The sequence below is a fragment of the Anabrus simplex genome, chromosome 2 (assembly GCF_040414725.1).
Source record: "Anabrus simplex isolate iqAnaSimp1 chromosome 2, ASM4041472v1, whole genome shotgun sequence".
In the NCBI taxonomy this organism is placed as follows: Eukaryota; Metazoa; Arthropoda; class Insecta; order Orthoptera; family Tettigoniidae; genus Anabrus; species Anabrus simplex.
This window is the reverse complement of record NC_090266.1, coordinates 9196908-9214832: the sequence shown is the minus strand read 5'-3', so window position 1 is coordinate 9214832 and position 17925 is coordinate 9196908.

Sequence of the window (17925 nt, the reverse complement as noted above, 5' to 3'; positions counted from 1 at the left end):
GTCTATAGCATGAGGATTGAAGAGAACAACTATTTATGATTAGCTTAAAGTTACGATGTTCGGAAGAAACCATGTTTCAACGTATAGAGGTCAGACATACCTTAAAATCTTCGCACTGCATACTGTTACTCGGATGAATAAAATGCGTGCGTTCCTCGGAATGGACTCCCTTGCTTTGCTAGGAATAGAATAGCATCGATAATGCAGCGCAATACCGCCTTCCAGTGAGACTCTTCTTGATGGATCTGGTTTTGGAGTTCTGCAACAGTACCTCCCTTTCCTAAACAAGAATCTAAAGTTTTCAACGAACAAAAGCAAAGATTGTGGTTGGATGAATTTTCGTGTTCAGGCAATTTTTCACTGAGTTTTCTCCAATGAGTAAGTCCTTTTTCTTTAGCTATGGAAGGCACTTGATTTGATGCTAAGTGTGAAAACAGCCTGCATGGAACACAATATAGAGCTTTCTTACTTCCACTATAGCCTAACCATGATCTCTTTACTTTTTCTCCATGTTTGAGAACTTTATAAAACCAAGCTTTGGTTAAGTTATACCCTTCTCTGCTGCTATTACTTAAATGTCGCTCAATTAGATTTTCAAAGCCCATTTTTGTTATGTAACACGTTTCAGAATCTGAAAAACTCTGTGGCAATGAACCAGGATCCATAAAATCAAAGGAAAACTCGGACGTTTCTTGAACAGCAGTTGTAGGGTCTGGACCAGATAATAATTCATCTTCATTCGCTTCACCAGTAGGACTGAGTTTCTTGCAAAGTTCGAAATGTTGCGTGCCTTCCTCTCCAGCTTCAACGTCATCTAAAATACTAAAGCCGGGATTAAAATTCAATCAGTAATATGGTATATTACAAAATGAAGTATTAAAAAAATTGTCGTGAAGTCCGATAAGGCACAACTAATTCGTCTCTTCCCCAATGTGCTGTAATTTAATTGTTGAAATAAAATTAATATTTAACTGATTTTTCTTTTGAGCCTTCATCTTCATTAACATTAGGCTTTTTGAAAATGCTTCTAATTTTGGTGTTTGTGACAGTACATCGTTTTCTTTCTTCCTTCTTTCTTTGGCAAGTTTTCTATACTCGGCTCCAATGAGTCGTTTTTTGCCATCCATAATTTGGAAACTGATAAAAACGCAGCTCAAGGTGTACTAAACAATTCCGTTTTCCAAACGCTGATAAACGGTAACACGAATAACTGGATGTGGTGCTGATAAAACCAGATGAGCTCTATAGGGAAACTGAAGTAATAGATGTTATTAGTGATCATGAAGCTGTCTTTGTGGTAGTTAAAAATAAATGCGATAGAAAGGAAGGTCTTAAAAGTAGGACTATTAGGCAGTACCATATGGCTGATAAAGCAGGCATGAGGCAGTTTCTAAAAAGTAACTATGATCGGTGGAAAAAGGTAAATAAAAATGTAAACAGACTCTGGGATGGGTTTAAAGAAATTGTTGAGGACTGCGAAAGCAGGTTTGTACCTTTAAAGGTGGTAAGGAATGGTAAAGACCCACCTTATTATAATAGAGAAATAAAGAGACTAAGAAGGAGGTGCAGACTGGAAAGAAATAGAGTTAGAAATGGCTGTGGAAGTAAGGAGAAATTGGAGGAACTTACTAGAAAATTGAATCTAGCAAAGAAGGCAGCTAAGGATAACATGATGGCAAGCATAATTGGCGGTCATACAAATTTTAGTGAAAAATGGAAGGATGGAAGGGTATGTGATCATGAAGCTGTCTTTGTGGTAGTTAAAAATAAATGCGATAGAAAGGAAGGTCTTAAAAGTAGGACTATTAGGCAGTATTTTGAGGCAGAAACAGTTTCCAAGAAGGACATTCCAGGAATAATTAATGAACAGGGAGAGTGTGTATGTGAGGATCTTCAAAAGACAGAAGTATTCAGTCAGCAGTATGTAAAGATTGTTGGTTACAAGGATAATGTCGAGGTAGAGGAGGAGACTAAGGCCAAAGAAGTAATAAAATTTACATATGATAACAATGACATTTACAGTAAGATACAAAAGTTGAAAACTATAAAAGCGGCAGGAATTGATAAGATTTCTGGGGATATACTAAAGACAATGGGTTGGGATATAGTACCATATCTGAAGTACTTATTTGATTATTGTTTGGTCGGAGGAGCTATACCAGATGAATGGAGAGTTGCTATTGTAGCCCCTGTGTATAAAGGAAAGGGTGATGGACATAAAGCTGAAAATTACAGGCCAGTAAGTTTGACATGCATTGCATGTAAGCTTTGGGAAGGTATTCTTTCTGATTATATTAGACATGTTTGTGAAATTAATAACTGGTCCGATAGAAGGCAGTTCGGTTTTGGGAAAGGTTATTCCACTGGAGCTCAACTTGTAGGATTCCAGCAAGATATAGCAGATATCTTGGATTCTGGAGGTCAAATGGACTGTATCGCGATTGACCTGTCTAAAGCATTTGATAGGGTGGATCATGGGAGACTACTGGCAAAAATGAGTGCAATTGGACTAGAAAAAAAAGTGACCGAATGGGTTGCTATATTTCTAGACAATAGATATCAGAGAATTAGAGTAGGTGAAGCTTTATCTGACCCTGTAATAGTTGAGAGGGGAGTTCCTCAGGGCAGTGTTATCGGACCTTTATGTTTTCTTATACATATAAATGATATATGTAAAGGAGTGGAATCGGAGGTAAGGCTTTTTGCGGATGATGTTATTCTCTAGAGAGTGATAAATAAGTTACAAGATTGTGAGCAACTGCAACGTGACCTCGAAAATGTTGTGAGATGGACAGCAGGCAATGGTATGTTGATAAACGGGGTTAAAAGTCAGGTTGTGAGTTCCACGAATAGGAAAAGTCCTCTCAGTTTTAATTACTGCGTTGATGGGGTGAAAGTTCCTTTTGGGGATCATTGTAGGTATCTGGGTGTTAATATACGGAAAGATCTTCATTGGGGTAATCACATAAATGGGATTTTAAATAAAGGGTACAGATCTCTGCACATGGTTATGAGGGTGTTTAGGGGTTGTAGTAAGGATGTAAAGGTGAGGGCATATAAGTCTCTGGTAAGACCCCAACTAGAGTATGGTTCCAGTGTATGTGACCCTCACCAGGATTACCTGATTCAAGAACTGGAAAAAATCCAAAGAAAAGCAGGTCGATTTGTTCTGGGTGATTTCCGACAAAAGAGTAGCGTTACAAAAATGTTGCAAAGTTTGGGTTGGGAAGAATTGAGATAAAGAAGAAGAGCTGCTCGACTAAGTGGTATGTTCCGAGCTGTCAGCGGAGAGATGGCGTGGAATGACATTAGTAGACGAATAAGTTTGAGTGGCGTTTATAAAAGTAGGAAAGATCACAATATGAAGATGAAGTTGGAATTCAAGAGGACAAACTGGGGCAAATATTCATTTATAGGAAGGGTAGTTAGGGATTGGAATAACCAAGGGAGACGTTCAATAAATTTCCAATTTCTTTGAAATCATTTAGGAAAATGCTAGGAAAGCAACAGATAGGGAATCTGCCACCTGGGCGACTGCCCTAAATGCAGATCAGTATTCATTCAAATCGTAATACTAACTAAAATACGGTATGGTAAAGTCCATTTCCTGTACACATTAGCGTAGGAAAATGAACACACGCCTCTGTGGTGTAGTGGTTAGTGTGATTAGCTGCCACCCTCAGAGGCCCGGGTTCGATTCGCGGCACTGCCACGAAATTTGGAAAGTGGTACGAGGGCTGTAACGGGGTCCACTCAGCCTCGGGAGGTCAGCTGAGTAGAGGTGGGTTCGGTTCCAACCTCAGCCATCCTGGAAGTGGTTTCCGTGGTTTCCCACTTCTCCTCCAGGCAAATGCCGGGATGGTACCTAACTTAAGGCCACAGCCGCTTCCTTCCCTCTTCCCTGTCTGTCCTTTCCAAACTTCCCACCCCCCACAAGACCCCTGTTCAGCATGGCAGGTGAGGCCGCCTGGGTGAGGTACTGGTCATCCTCCGCAGTTTTATCCCCCGACCCAGAGTCTGAAGTTCCAGGACACTGCCCTTGAGGCGGTAGAGGTGGGATCCCTCGCTGAGTCCGACGGGAAAAACCAACCCTGGAGGGTAAGCAGATTAAGAAAGAAAGAAAGAAAGAAAGAAAGAAATGAAGACAACGAATTTTATTCTGATGGAATTGAAAACACTTTTTAAACTTAACCAATGAAGATATCTGAATGATTCTAGTGTATCTTCATCCTCTCTGTGAAATATACATGCATACAAAATTTTATCCTAATATCTTAAAAAATTCCAGAGTTATCAGGGAAAAGGTTCTGAAAAACAAAAAGAATACGGGAAACGAGCAACAAACTTACCCATAAAGGGTGACAGAGCTTCACATTTTAGGTCATGACTCCGAAGTGATTGAGATATTAACACAAATTTTGCACTGTTATAGAGAGAAAAGTTCAATGTTATATGAAAGATTAAATTGAAAAATCGCATTTTTGGTCGGTCAAAGTTGTCGGTCCCCCACTGAAATGACGTAAGATGTCATATTTCCTTGATACCACGCTGCTCCGGTACCACGCTGCTCCGGTACCACACTTGAAAAAATGCATCATGGATAGCCTATGCGGTGCCACTGAAAAAACTGATTTCAGTTCTTCGTGCAAATAAGCACAAAAATAATGCATACTTCAAAAGTTTAGAATTTCACGGATACAGTCATATATGGTTATGACAGGGTCGAATGGACTTTTATAACCATGTTTGTACGTAGGAATCCTCCGTGGCTCAGGCGGCAGCGCGCTGGCCTATCACCGCTGGATACCGTGGTTCAAATCCCGGTCACTCCATGTGAGATTTGTGCTGGACAAAGCGGAGGCAGGACAGGTTTTTCTTCGGGTACTCCGGTTTTTCCTGTCATCTTTCATTCCAGCAACACACTCTAATATCATTTCATTTCATCTGTCATTTTATTATTACCCCAGAGGAGTGTGACAGGCTTCGACAGCCGGCAAATTTCATATCCTCGCCACTAGATGGGGCTTCATTCATTCTATTCCTGACCTGGTCAGATGACTGGAAACAGGCTGTTGATTTTTCATTTGTACGTAGCGTTACGGAAAGAATAATATTACGTTGACATATTACAATGTAATCTTCTTTACGGGGGTCAAGCTACTGTCGACGACAGATTTTCACTTCATGCAAAAATAGATGCATCTACTATGTATTTCTATGCCTGTCATATACGAAAATCACTCATTTCTTCTTGCGGGTCTGTTAACAAGGCTAACTTCACCGCAATTGAAGAACGACAGCAAGTGAGAAAAACAGTTGAGCTTTGTTTATGGTATCTAGTCGTAACAAAATAGCTGGCGAAGATCTAACAGTAATGCATCCCAACATTCCTTGTACAGTAGAAACGTAACTCAGAACACCTTTCGGCCAGGTCAAGAAGTAAACATTACTTTTCCCCAGCTTGTTTGGGAAAATTGCACACTGTGGGCGTCGGTCCTCCCATATGCATCGGCTACTTGAATGACAGAAATCTTCATGGCGTAAAGCAATTCTCGTGCATGGACTACTGGCAACCCTGCGAAAGATTGCGATGTCCTGTCGTTATTGGTAGCCTTGGTAGTGTTTTATATATTGCTTGTATCAGTACAGTGGGCAACCCAACAGTCGCAACTGATTGAAAAGTTTAGGCAGCGGGACAAAACAATTCTTATGGTAAATTATAAAGTTAATAGGCCTATTTTTGGGAGATAAAATGGCAATGTGTGAAACGGCATTGCAAATCATCTTTTAAAAATATTGGTGAGCTCCTTCACTGTTGGAATTCTACATATTGTAAGTACATACATGCATTTCATCTTTTTTTATAGGAGAATCTCGTGGGCAAACTGTAACGGCAAGTGTCGATGTTCATAACCATGAATAATACTTAGGAAATTCTATAGTTCGCCTTCAGATAACAGCATATGCTAAGAGGAAATCTACTGAAGATATAAGCGGGTGACCTCTAAAATGAATTCGCTCCTGTTTCCTTGAAGCACAAAATAATCTTCACGTACAAGATATTAACATCATAAGAAAACGCGTTTTTGCTGCAGTGGAGAATGTGTTGCTACTTGTGCCAAGAGAAAAAATTAATGAAGTTCAAGCTGCTATTACTGATTTGAATATCAAAACTCAGAAAAATGAAGACTTTATTATTTTGAATGAGGTAGAAAATTATCCCGTATTATCGTCGCTGCTGTGCCAAAGCCGCGAATGTGTCAATACTCTTCCTATCCTAGCCACATATTGATATGCAGTCCATCAAAACAATTTTCGTTCATTTAATTTTCCTATGCGCGTGTGTGTAGGAAAATGAACCTTACTCCACCGTACTGTAAGAATGCATCTTCTTCCTTCCAATTCCTAGGCCTTTCCTATCCCATCGTCGCCATAAGACCTATCTGTGTCGATGCGACGTAAAGCAAAAAAAAAAGAATGTATGTTTGGATGACGTATTTATCCACTCCTAGAATATGATGTAATTTACGGTTCATTTTCATTTACACACGCGCATAGCAAAATGAACTCAACGAAAACTGTTCTGATGGACTGCATATCAATATGTGGCCGGGAGGCGAGATCAGTCTTAAGGAAATCATGGATGTGAAGAGCATTGTCATATTCGCGGTTTTGGCGTAGCAACGACGATATCTGATTGCCTACATAAACAAAGTATGACAGTCTTCAATGATATGACAAAACTCATGGGATAGCTGTACTTAAGGGTAATAGTCGGTGACGCTAATGTACCTTGAATTCTTGGAAGTGCCCACACCTGTATGATGCGCGATCCGCTATCTTGGGAGTGTCTGTCTGTGCTGGCTGTGGCGAGGCGATTTGAAAAATCAACTTTCGAACGGGGCATGATAGTAATAATAATGTTATTGCTTTTACGTCTCACTAAATACTTTGACGGTTTTCAGAAGTGCATGTTAGTGGGAGCGAGATGAATGGAACATTCTATTGTTAAATTTCTGCGGATATTTAACATTCCTTGATCAACGTTGTCACGTGTGTATCGGGAATACCATGAAAGGCATTACGTCCCACGGTGAACAGCGCAGCGGCTGATCACTGATGCTTAATAACCGCGATTAACGGCGTCTGGCTAGAATTGTCCGTGGTAACAGACAAGGCACACTCTCAAAAATCATATCCACATTCAATGCAGCAGGTTAGTGTAGCGTTCTCTTAACATCTGTAGGGTGTCCGGCAGCATGGCTAAATGGTTAGCGTGCTGGCCTTTGGTCACAGGGGCCCCGGGTTCGATTCCCGGCAGGGTAGGGAATTTTAACCAACATTGGTTAATTTCTCTGGCACGGGGGCTGGGTGTATGTGTCGTCTTCATCATCATTTCATCCTCATCACGATGCGCAGGTCGCCTACGGGTGTCAAATCAAAAGACCTGCACCTGACAAGCCGAACATGTCCTCGGACACTCCCGGCACTAAAAGCCATACGACATTTCATTTCAACATCAGTAGGATATGGGAGCAGTAGACCTACCAGAGTGCCGCTGTTCACAACACGACGCCGGGGCCTGCGACTCACCTGGGCGCTTGACGTTGTTAATTGGACCCTGGAGGACTGGCGGCATGTAGCTTGGTCCGAGGAGTCACTGTTCCAGTTGTTCTGAGCTGATGGTAGGATCCATATAGGGCGAGAGCCCCATGACACCTTAGACCCCAGTTGTTAATAAGCCACCATACAGGCTGGTGGTAGCTCCATAATGATGTGTGGGGTGTGTTCACGTGTCATGGGCTGGATCCGCTGATCCACCTTAATGGTCATTGATCATTGATTGCTACATGGAAGTACTTGGTGACCACTTGAAGCTCCTCATGGACTACATTTAGGCCAACCCCTACAACGACGAAATATTCCAGCAGGAGAATGCACCGTGTCATCGGGCGCAAGTTGTTCGGAATAGGTTCGAGGAGCGTTCTGAAGAGTTTCAACGACTGCTCTAACTTCCTCGCTCGCCTGATATGAACACTGTCGAGCATTTCTGGAACGTGGTGGTGAGATCCATTCACACTCAAAACCCTGTACCTACAAACAGCAGGAAGCTTTGTATAGCTATCCAAACGGCATGGGTCAGAATTTCTCCACAGGCATTTCTTCCACTTGTGGAATCGATGCAACGGTGAGCTGCTGCAATTGGCCGAGCTAGAACAGGGCCTACATGATACTAGAACCCTATCCATGATTTTGGTATGTTAGCATGTTGATGGCACTTTTGAGTATTGTCCTAAGCACTTCTTACGTTCCTACCGTGCATTGTCATTTCAGTGGATACTAGGTAGCCTACATCCCTTTAGTGCTTTGTCTACAAAAATGACGTACCTACCAGAAGTGATTTTTCGCATTTAAAGACTTTTCTTTGGAGGCTACCCCTGCGATAGCAGATATTGAAAAGACTGTTCACAATGCTGTCAACGAGGTAAAAAAAGGTTGCTTTAGATTTCATTTGGTGAAGGCGTGGTGGATGAAAATACAGAATCATGGTATGGCAATAAAGAAAAGAACGAACTTGGAGCATGTTCGAGGTGATGTTATATTCCTTTGAACTTCGATTCATCCGAGGTCGAAAATTGTTTGGTCTTTGATATGCTGCCAATCACGCCGAATGGATGCATATCCTTATGTGGCTGGGAGGCGTCACCAGTCTTAAGAGAAATAATGGATTGGAAGTGCATTGGGAGATGCGTGGTTTTAGAAGTAAGCCAATGAATTGTAGTTGCAGTTATGTAGAATTGGGAAGACTTCATGTTGTTTCTTTTCTATATCGTCGCTTCACCGGTAAAACGTTGTATCCCACAATACTCTTCCTACCCATTATTCTCCTTAAGACTGGTCACGCCTCCCAGCCACATATGGATACGCAGTCCATCAGAACAATGTCCGTTGTGTTCGTTTTCCTATCTCGACGATTAAACGAAAATGAACCTTACATGCATTGTACACTAGGAGTGCGTAAATACGTAATGCAAACGTATATTCCTACAGTACGATACTGTAAGGTTCATTTTCCTTTACACATGGGCATAGGAAAATGAACACAACAAAATTTGTTCTGATGGACTGCATATCCATACGTGGCTGGGAGGCGTGACCATTCTTAAGGAGAATAATTGATAGGAAGAGCTTTGTGGAATACAACCTTTTACCGGTCGAGCGACGATATTATGGAACTGTACATTAACTAATTTAACGACGTAACTGTTTCATAACCTGAAAGTTGGTTTAGTAAGAAGACTTTTTGGGTGATTTATCACTTATTGTCCGACACCATGGCTAAATGGTTAGCGTGCTGGCTTTTGGTCACAGGGGTCCCAGGCTCGATTCCCGGCAGGGTCGGGAATTTTTAACCACAATTGGTTAATTTCGTTGGCACGGGGGCTTGGTGTATGTGTAGTCTTTCTCAACACGACGCGCAGGTCGCCTACGGGATTCAAATAAAAGACCTGCATCTGGCGAGCCGAACTTGTCCTCGGACACTCCCGGCACTAAAAGCCATACGCCATTTCATTTTTCATAACTTTTATTTAACTTCAGTGTTTAGCGATTCTTCTAAGCGCGTAGTGAATTAATGCTTCCCTGCCTTTCGCAGTTTTGTTCCTTCAGAACGATGTAACGTAAGATCTCCACGGATCAACTGTTGTTGGTTCATTCTGAACATCTGTTTGAGGTGATGCATATTTCTTCATCGGGATTCGTCTATAACTTAAGGGTGTCACTAGATGACAACACGTGGTGGAATTTTATTTCAGATTGTAATAATTGCTGTTAACTTGTAATAAACACCATATTTCAAATAATATTTCGCAACCTATCCAGAGCAACTGATAGTTAATTTGGTTCGATTAAGGATCCATTCGGGGGATGCTCCGGTATCCGAGAGGATATTCGACTGGCGGATAACCTTAATTAAATGTAAACCTGGAATTCTACTTCTTGAAGGCCAACATTTTCCACTGATCGCGCGCGTTAACTCTCAGTTATCGTTTGGGTCAATGTTGCCCGATTTTCAGGCTTTCTGTTCCTTTGCTTGCTTTGCTGTCCACAAATCTTATTTTGCATTTTCACACTTTTGAAGACACTACTGTAACTAATTTCAAGATACATTCACCATTCACGTCATACAATGTGACTGCGTTATAACATTTTGTGATAAATGTATTTTTTTTTTGTTATTCAGTAAATATGATTACCGTGATATCATTCAATACATGTTTAGTAAGCACATTTTTGCTCCCCATTTGAAGTACAAAGGGCATTAGGAAAGTTTTTCAATGTGAGTGAACGCTTTGGTTTTTTTCAAAATAATTTCCACTGCACTCAGTGCACTTCTCTGTACGTCGAAACCAGTCACTGAACCAACTCTGCCACTTTTCTTCGGTTACATTTTCACACTCTTGATCCTATGCTGCCAGAAGCTCCTCGTCGGATGCAAAACGCCGCCCTTTTAGCTTCATCTTCATTTCTGGGAAGAGTGCGAAGTCACATGGGGCAAGATCACGACTGTATGGAGGGTGATCAAGCACAGTCAACCCTGATCTGGCAAGAAAATCCATCGTTACATTAGCACGATGTGCTGGAGCATTGTCGTGATGCAAGAGCCAAGTGTTGAGCCGTGACGTTGGACGGAGCTGCTTGAGAGCCTGGATGACCTGAAGCAGACAAGTCTCATTGTATCACTTCGCAGTAACTGTCCTTTGTGTTTCTAGCACAATCCGAGTCAGGATGCCCCGTTTAGTAAAGAATACTACAATCATCCTTTTCTTCAATGACCTTGACTTTCGCACAGTCACAGGAGTACCCTCATCTTCAAACAGCCACACCTTGTTCTGGGATTTTGTTGGGACATCGTAATAATAAAGCCAAGTTTCGTCACCTGTAACGATGCTATTGACATTACGCGAAGTCCCATTTTCAAACTGTTTTAGCATTTTTCGGCACCATTTCACTCGATGTACCCTTTGTTTCTCTGAAAGTGAATGGGGCACCCAAAGGGAACAAACCTTTCTAACATGGAGATGGCCGTGTAGAATTTAATCAATAGCTGGTGCAGGGATGTGGAGAGTCTCTTCTACCTGCCGATATGTCAACCGCCTCTCTTGCTGCAACATTTTCATCACAGCTTCAATGTTTTCCTCAGTCACTGATTCAGACGGTCGCCCAGAACTAGGATCGTCTTCAACCCCAAAATTTCCCCTCTGGAACTCTTTGTACCAGCGGAAAATTGTTTTCCGATGTGGACCGTCTTTCCCCAGCACAGGAGTCATTTCCTCCAGCAAGATGGCGGATGACAGCTGTCAGAAAAAAGCACGTGAATTTGTAAAGCACGTGGAATTTGCCACCGCCACAAAGAGGGCAGCACGGTGCCCTCTTGATTAAAGATGGCTGCTGTCACGTGGAATTGCCTGCCACCACAGGTATCTAGCTAAAGAGGGCAGCACGGTGCTCTCTGGATTAAAGGTGGCTGCTATCAAAAAGCATTTTTCAAATTATCTGCAACCACATTTCAAAGTTAAGTAGCCAAAGAGGGCACCACTGTGCTCTATGGATTACAGATGGTGGATGACAGCTGTCAAGAAAGCACGTGGATTTGTTTACCGAATCAAATCTCGCGCTAGTAAGGTTAAGTTGGTAGCACTAAGGTTTAGGCCCGTTAAGATGGCAGCACTGCGGATGACAGGTGACGAATTTGCAGCTACTGCGATAAAGAGGGCAGAACGGTGCTCTGTACTTTAAAGATGGCGGATGACAGCTGTCAAAAAAGCACATTGCTTTGTTTCCAAACAAGAGCACGTGGAATTTGCCGCCACCACATTTCAAAGGTATCTAGTTAAAGAGGGCAGCACTGTGCTCTGTTGATTAAAGATGGCGGATGACGGCTGTCAAAAAAGCGCGTGAGTTTGTTTCCAAACAAGAGCATGTAGAATTTTTCAAATTGCCGCCACCACATAGAGGGCAGCACGGTGCTCTCTTGATTAAAAATGGCTGCTGTCATGTGGAATTGCCTGCCACCACATTTCAAAGGTATCTAGCTAAAGAGGGCAGCACGGTGCTCTCTAGATTAAAGATGGCTGCTGTCAGAAAGCATTTTTAAATTATCCGCCACCACATTTCAAAGGTAAGTAGCTAAAGAGGGCAGCACTGTGCTCTATAGATTAAAGATGGCGGATGACAGCTGTCAAAAAGGCACGTGGATTTGTTTACCGATTCTAATCTCGCGCTAGTGAGGTTAAGTTGGTAACACTAAGGTTTAGGCCCGTTAAGATGGCAGCACTGCGGATGACAGGTGACGAATTTGCAGCTACTGCGATAAAGAGGGCAGCACAGTGCTCTGTGGTTTAAAGATGGCGGATGACAGCTGTCAAAAAAGCACGTGGATTTGTTTACCGATTCAAATCTCGCGCTAGTGAGGTTAAGTTGGTGGCACTAAGGTTTAGGCCCGCCAAGATGGCAGCACTGCCGATGACACGTGACGAATTTGCAGCTACTGCGATAAAGAGGGCAGCACGGTGCTCTGTAGTTTAAAGATGGCGGATGACAGCTGTCAAAAAAGCACGTGGATTTGTTTATATCACGCTAGTTAGGTTAAATTTCTACTACTGAGGTTTAGGCCTGTCAAGATGGCAGTACTGAGGTTAGCGATGCGTTGTTGTCTGTCAAAAAGCACGTGGCTGGCAAAAAACACGTGGATTTGTTTACCAATTCAAATCTCGCGCTAGTTAGGTTAAGTTGGTACTGCTGAGGTTTAGGCCCGTCAAGATGGCAGTAGTGAGGTTAGGGATGCGTTGTTGTCGATGATAGCTGTCAAAAAGCACGTGGCTTTGTTTACAAATTCAAATTTCCCGCGGGTGGTGGTGGAGACCTCTGGGAGGCCTCTGGCTGTGGTGGTGGTGGAGGAGGCCTCTGGGAGGCCTCTGGCTGTGGTGGTGGTGGAGGAGACCTCTGGGAGGCCTCTGGCTGTGGTGGTGGTGGTGGTGGAGGAGGCCTCTGGGAGCCGGAGGAGTTGGTGGCGGCAGAAACCCTGTATTATACTACTAGCTACATCAAGTGAGTTCATTCCAAACTTAACCCTTACTTCCTGCCATTGTTCCCGCCTTTTTGTACCAGCGATAATTCTCGCTACTTTCATGTCTGTTACTTCCAACTTATGAATAGGACATACATTCCCGGACAAGCACTGAACTGTTAAAGAATGGACTGAAATTAGAAGAAAAGAACGTACCTATGGAAGGAATTGATAAATAGATATTCTAAAACTAATATTTTACAATAAAACTACGCTTTTACACTACATCTGAGCAAGAAATACACTCCCACAGGTGAGACTCTTTTCTCATCAAAGAATCCTCGCTTTTCTCAGAACAAGTTTTTCTAACACTGATGCAGGTATACTTTGCCAGATGTTCCACAGTTTTTCCGATGAAGAAGGACACTCTTAGGATTTACCGATCCACCTCCTCTTACAGCATCTGAATCGGATCTAAGTCCGGGGGTAGTGGGGGGGGGGCATTCGATTAAAAACAATTATATTTTTTTTTCCAGATAATTCATGTAAAAGCGATACGTGTGTTTGGGGTCATTGTCTTGTTGGAGGACAAACCCACGTTGCTGTCGACATAGGATGGAATGGCAGTGTTCCAATCTAGCAACTCCACTGTAAGTGAAACAACCCCATACCATAAAGTCGTCGCCGAAACTTGGTTACAGTAATATATTCTGTCATTGATTCGGGATCAGGGAGGAGGTGAGATGCCCTTGCTGTAATTGGAAGCGGAAGTTTATTAGGCAATTGAGACAATTGGTCGGGGTTACAACGGGGGTAGAGGACCAGTGGCCTCACCTGCTATGCTGAAGAAGGGCCTTGTGCAGGATGGAATGATTAGAAAAGATGAGCAAGGAATGGCGTAGGAAGCTGCTGTGGCCTTGAGATAGGTACATCCCCTCATATGCCAGGGGGAGAAGTGGAATGGAACACCTCCTCCACTCAGTTGACCACTACACCAGAGAGGCGGATGACTTCCATGATTTACACTGTCAAAGGCTCCGGACAAGAAATACGATGAATGAACTTACATGGTGAACCCGTTCACAAAATCAGGCATCTGTCACGTGAGGCTGTTGGAGGAGAGGATAGGATACTTAGGAGAATAACGGACTTGGACATGGAGGGTAAGAGAAGTAGAGGGAGACCCAGGTGACATTCCTTTTTGCTATTTGCTTTACGTCGCACCGACACAGATATGACTTACGGTGACGATGGGATACGAAAGGACTAGGAATGCGAAGGAAGCGGCCGTAGCCTTAATTAAGGTACAGCCCCAGCATTTGACTGGTGTGAAAATGGGAAACCACGGAAAACTGTCTTCAGGGCTGTCGACAGTGGGGTTCGAACCTACTATCTCCCGATTACTGGATACTGGCCGCACTTAAGCGACTGCAGCTATCGAGTTCGGTAGGTGGTGATATTATTTAGCCTCAGTTTTGTATAATGTAATGATAAGAAGTTTGGAAGTGAACGAAATCACAGGGCTAGTTAGGAATACAGGCCAATGAAAGCGCCTAGATAATTTACAGAGGCTTGCAGACTAAACACATAACAGTTTACAATGATCATCAATTATCACACCTTTCACCTTTTTGCTACCTAACAGGAGGGGATACTGAGAAAACCCACAGATAAATTTCCACCGTCCAGAGCGGATAGGCGTGGTGCAATGAATTATCCATTATTGCAAGTGAAATGAACAAATTCACTGGACAGATTGCACTATCTTTGGTGTATAAAATTTATGTAATGACACGGAAAAGTTCTACTTCATTGATAACTTCAAAATGCGAAATGTATCGAATGCTGAATATTAACACTCGTACTTAAGGTGTATTATGTTCACTGAGTATACATACTGAGAAAATGTCCTTTCCTCGTCTTTCTCAAATTGGGTGTCTCCATCTACCATCAACCCTCACGTGCTCCACCACCAGAATCGCTACGATGCGAACGGTGCCTCACCTACAATCAACACAGTTTCCATCAATGCAATGCTGAGCGTCTAATCTCTGGACACTGCAGGAAACCCCACTACATCAATAAATGCCCCAACACCCAAGCTCCACCCCAGTGTAACACATGCGGCCAGACCCATCCTACTTGCCCCCGTCGGGGCCGATGACGTAGATTTTAGGCCCCTTTAGACAACAAGCACCATCATCATCATCATCTTACTCCCGTCTATGTAAAGCCCGACCTGTCCTTTAGAAAACTGTCCCGATGTCGTTGCCTCCATCCGCACCGTTAACCCCCCCCCACTACTCCAACCAACCCTATTTTTCCCACATCCATCGTTGAAGATATAGTAAGATTCATCACCATTTCCCACATGGACATCTACACAAACCACTGCCCCCTTATCCTTTCTCACCTCCAAGCAGCAGCCAACCGAGCACTGAACCTACACTTCCAAACCACTCATGCCGGCCTAAATACTCACTTCTAATTGAATCGCATGGAAACTCTTGTTTGAATTTTGGCCCAAAGTCAGACACGTACCCGGGACTCCTCTCCCATTTCCATCCGTTTCCTAACCATCAACACTTTCCATACCAGACGCGCCGGGCTGAGTGGCTCAGACGGTTAAGGCGCTGGCCTTCTGACCCCAATTTGGCAGGTTCGATCCTGGCTCAGTCCGGTGGTATTTGAAGGTGCTCAAATACGTCAGCCTCGTGTCGGTAGATTTACTGGCACGTAAAAGAACTCCTGTGGGACTAAATTCCGGCACCTCGGCGTCCCCGAAAACCGTAAAAGAGTAGTTAGCGGGACGTAAAACAAATAACATTATTATTATTATTACATACCAGACGCCTCCATCTACACACCCTAACCTTTCAACATCCTATCCACACACTCCTCCTGAACGAAACTATGCTCCGTCCTCACCAACCGGCCCGCCTACCTGGCTTCGCCCTCCACTGTTCTGATCATCCACATAATATCGGGCCAGAGAAGCAGCCATCGCCATCCGCCCTTCCCTCCCAGTAAGACTACACCATACCCCATATCCACTCTCCTTCCCGGAATCCGTCATAGCCACGGTCTTCTTCGGCCCAAGAATCCTCAATCTCACCACAATCTACACCAGACTGACACATCCTCTTACCATGGAATTCATGGCCCAGCTATACAACACCTTCCGCCACTTTCTTTTACTGGCCAATCTGAATCTCCACAGTCGAACTAATCGAGAAATCCAAAACCTTCACACCTTCCTGAACCACATCGACTCCCCGGACATTCTAGACCAACTTCGCAAATAACCTCAGATGCCATTATCGCTCACAATTCCCTCACTCACTTGCTAAACGTTTTCTATCTACGTATACTTCTTCAGATACCCACTCATAACCCTCGTCCCGCCCAACCTCCACCCACTCCTACGCCCAACTTCTCAAAAGCCAATTGGCGAGCCTACCGAAAACAAACTACCACATCCCTGGACTAGTCTCCACCTTTCCTCTCAGATGCCAAATCCCTCAACACCTATGCTGAATTTATAAAAAACCTCATAACCGAATCAGCTGAATCCCACATACCCACAACCATGTACTCCCCCTCCAATCTCCGACTGCCGCCGCGCTTGCTTTACATCCAGAAAATCTCCCAATATTACCTCCGTAAATACTCCAGGACCCGAGATCGCTACTTCCTACGCTTTACCGGCAAACAATCCGAACCATTGAAAACTACCTGTCACCCCTCAAATGACGAACCTGGGCAAACACTTGCACATCCCTGAATTCACTTCATGCCATCCAACTCAATTCTCGCGGCGACTATGCTCCCTTTCAGGTCAAAACAGCTCTCCTAATTATCCTATCATCCTCGAAGGAAAGTCCCCAAGTAATACCACCGGAAAACTGGAGATACTTGCCAACCACTTCCAGAAGAGATTCACCAACATCATATATATAGATTTTGATTATCCTGACTCCGAACTGTACAAATCCACACAAACCTCTCCTCAGCTCACCCCATTCTCAACCCATACGTTGTCAACACGCCATCTACACAGCCCCATAACCGAGGCATACATACCAGACGACCTATGCAAAACGCGAGGCACAGCCCTCGGCCCAGACAGAATCAGGTATCGACATCAGGTATCAGGTATCCTAGCCCTACTCTACAATTTCATCCTCACCACAGGCTTTTACGCCACTCCCTGGAAAAGCCAACATGCTCCTATTCCCCAAAACCAGCAAGGACACCACAGAAGCAGAATCCTACAGAATTCTCTGCCCTATTATCATATTGGCCAAAATTCTCGACAGGATCCTGGTCTGCCATCGCTATCCAGTCGCACCACCTCCTCTCCAAATCCCAATGTGGCTTTCATCCTCGTCTTTCCGCCCACCACCAACTCCTCCATCTCATCCAAGTCGCTACCAACAATTTCAATGTGGGTTGGCCAACACTTACCATAATCTTCGATTTTAACAAACAATGGATTTCGTATGGCGCCCTGCCCTCATATTCAAACTTCAGCAGTTTACCCTCCCAATTTTCTATGTCAGATTTTTCTCCGCATACATACGAGATCGGTCAGCTCACATCTCTGTCCAAGGACACCAATCCAAGACTTTCCCCATGACAATAAAGTTCTCCAAGGATCACCATTATCGCCCTACTATTCATGCTGCTTGTCGCAGGTATGCCTCAACCTCTCCTACACTTCGCCGATGACACGCTTCCCTCCGCCCAATCAATTAATAAACTTATCCAACTTTTTCTCACATCATTTTTGTCTTGGTGTGACCGATGGCACTTAAAACGCAACCCAACCAAAACCCAATCAATCCTCCTCCGAC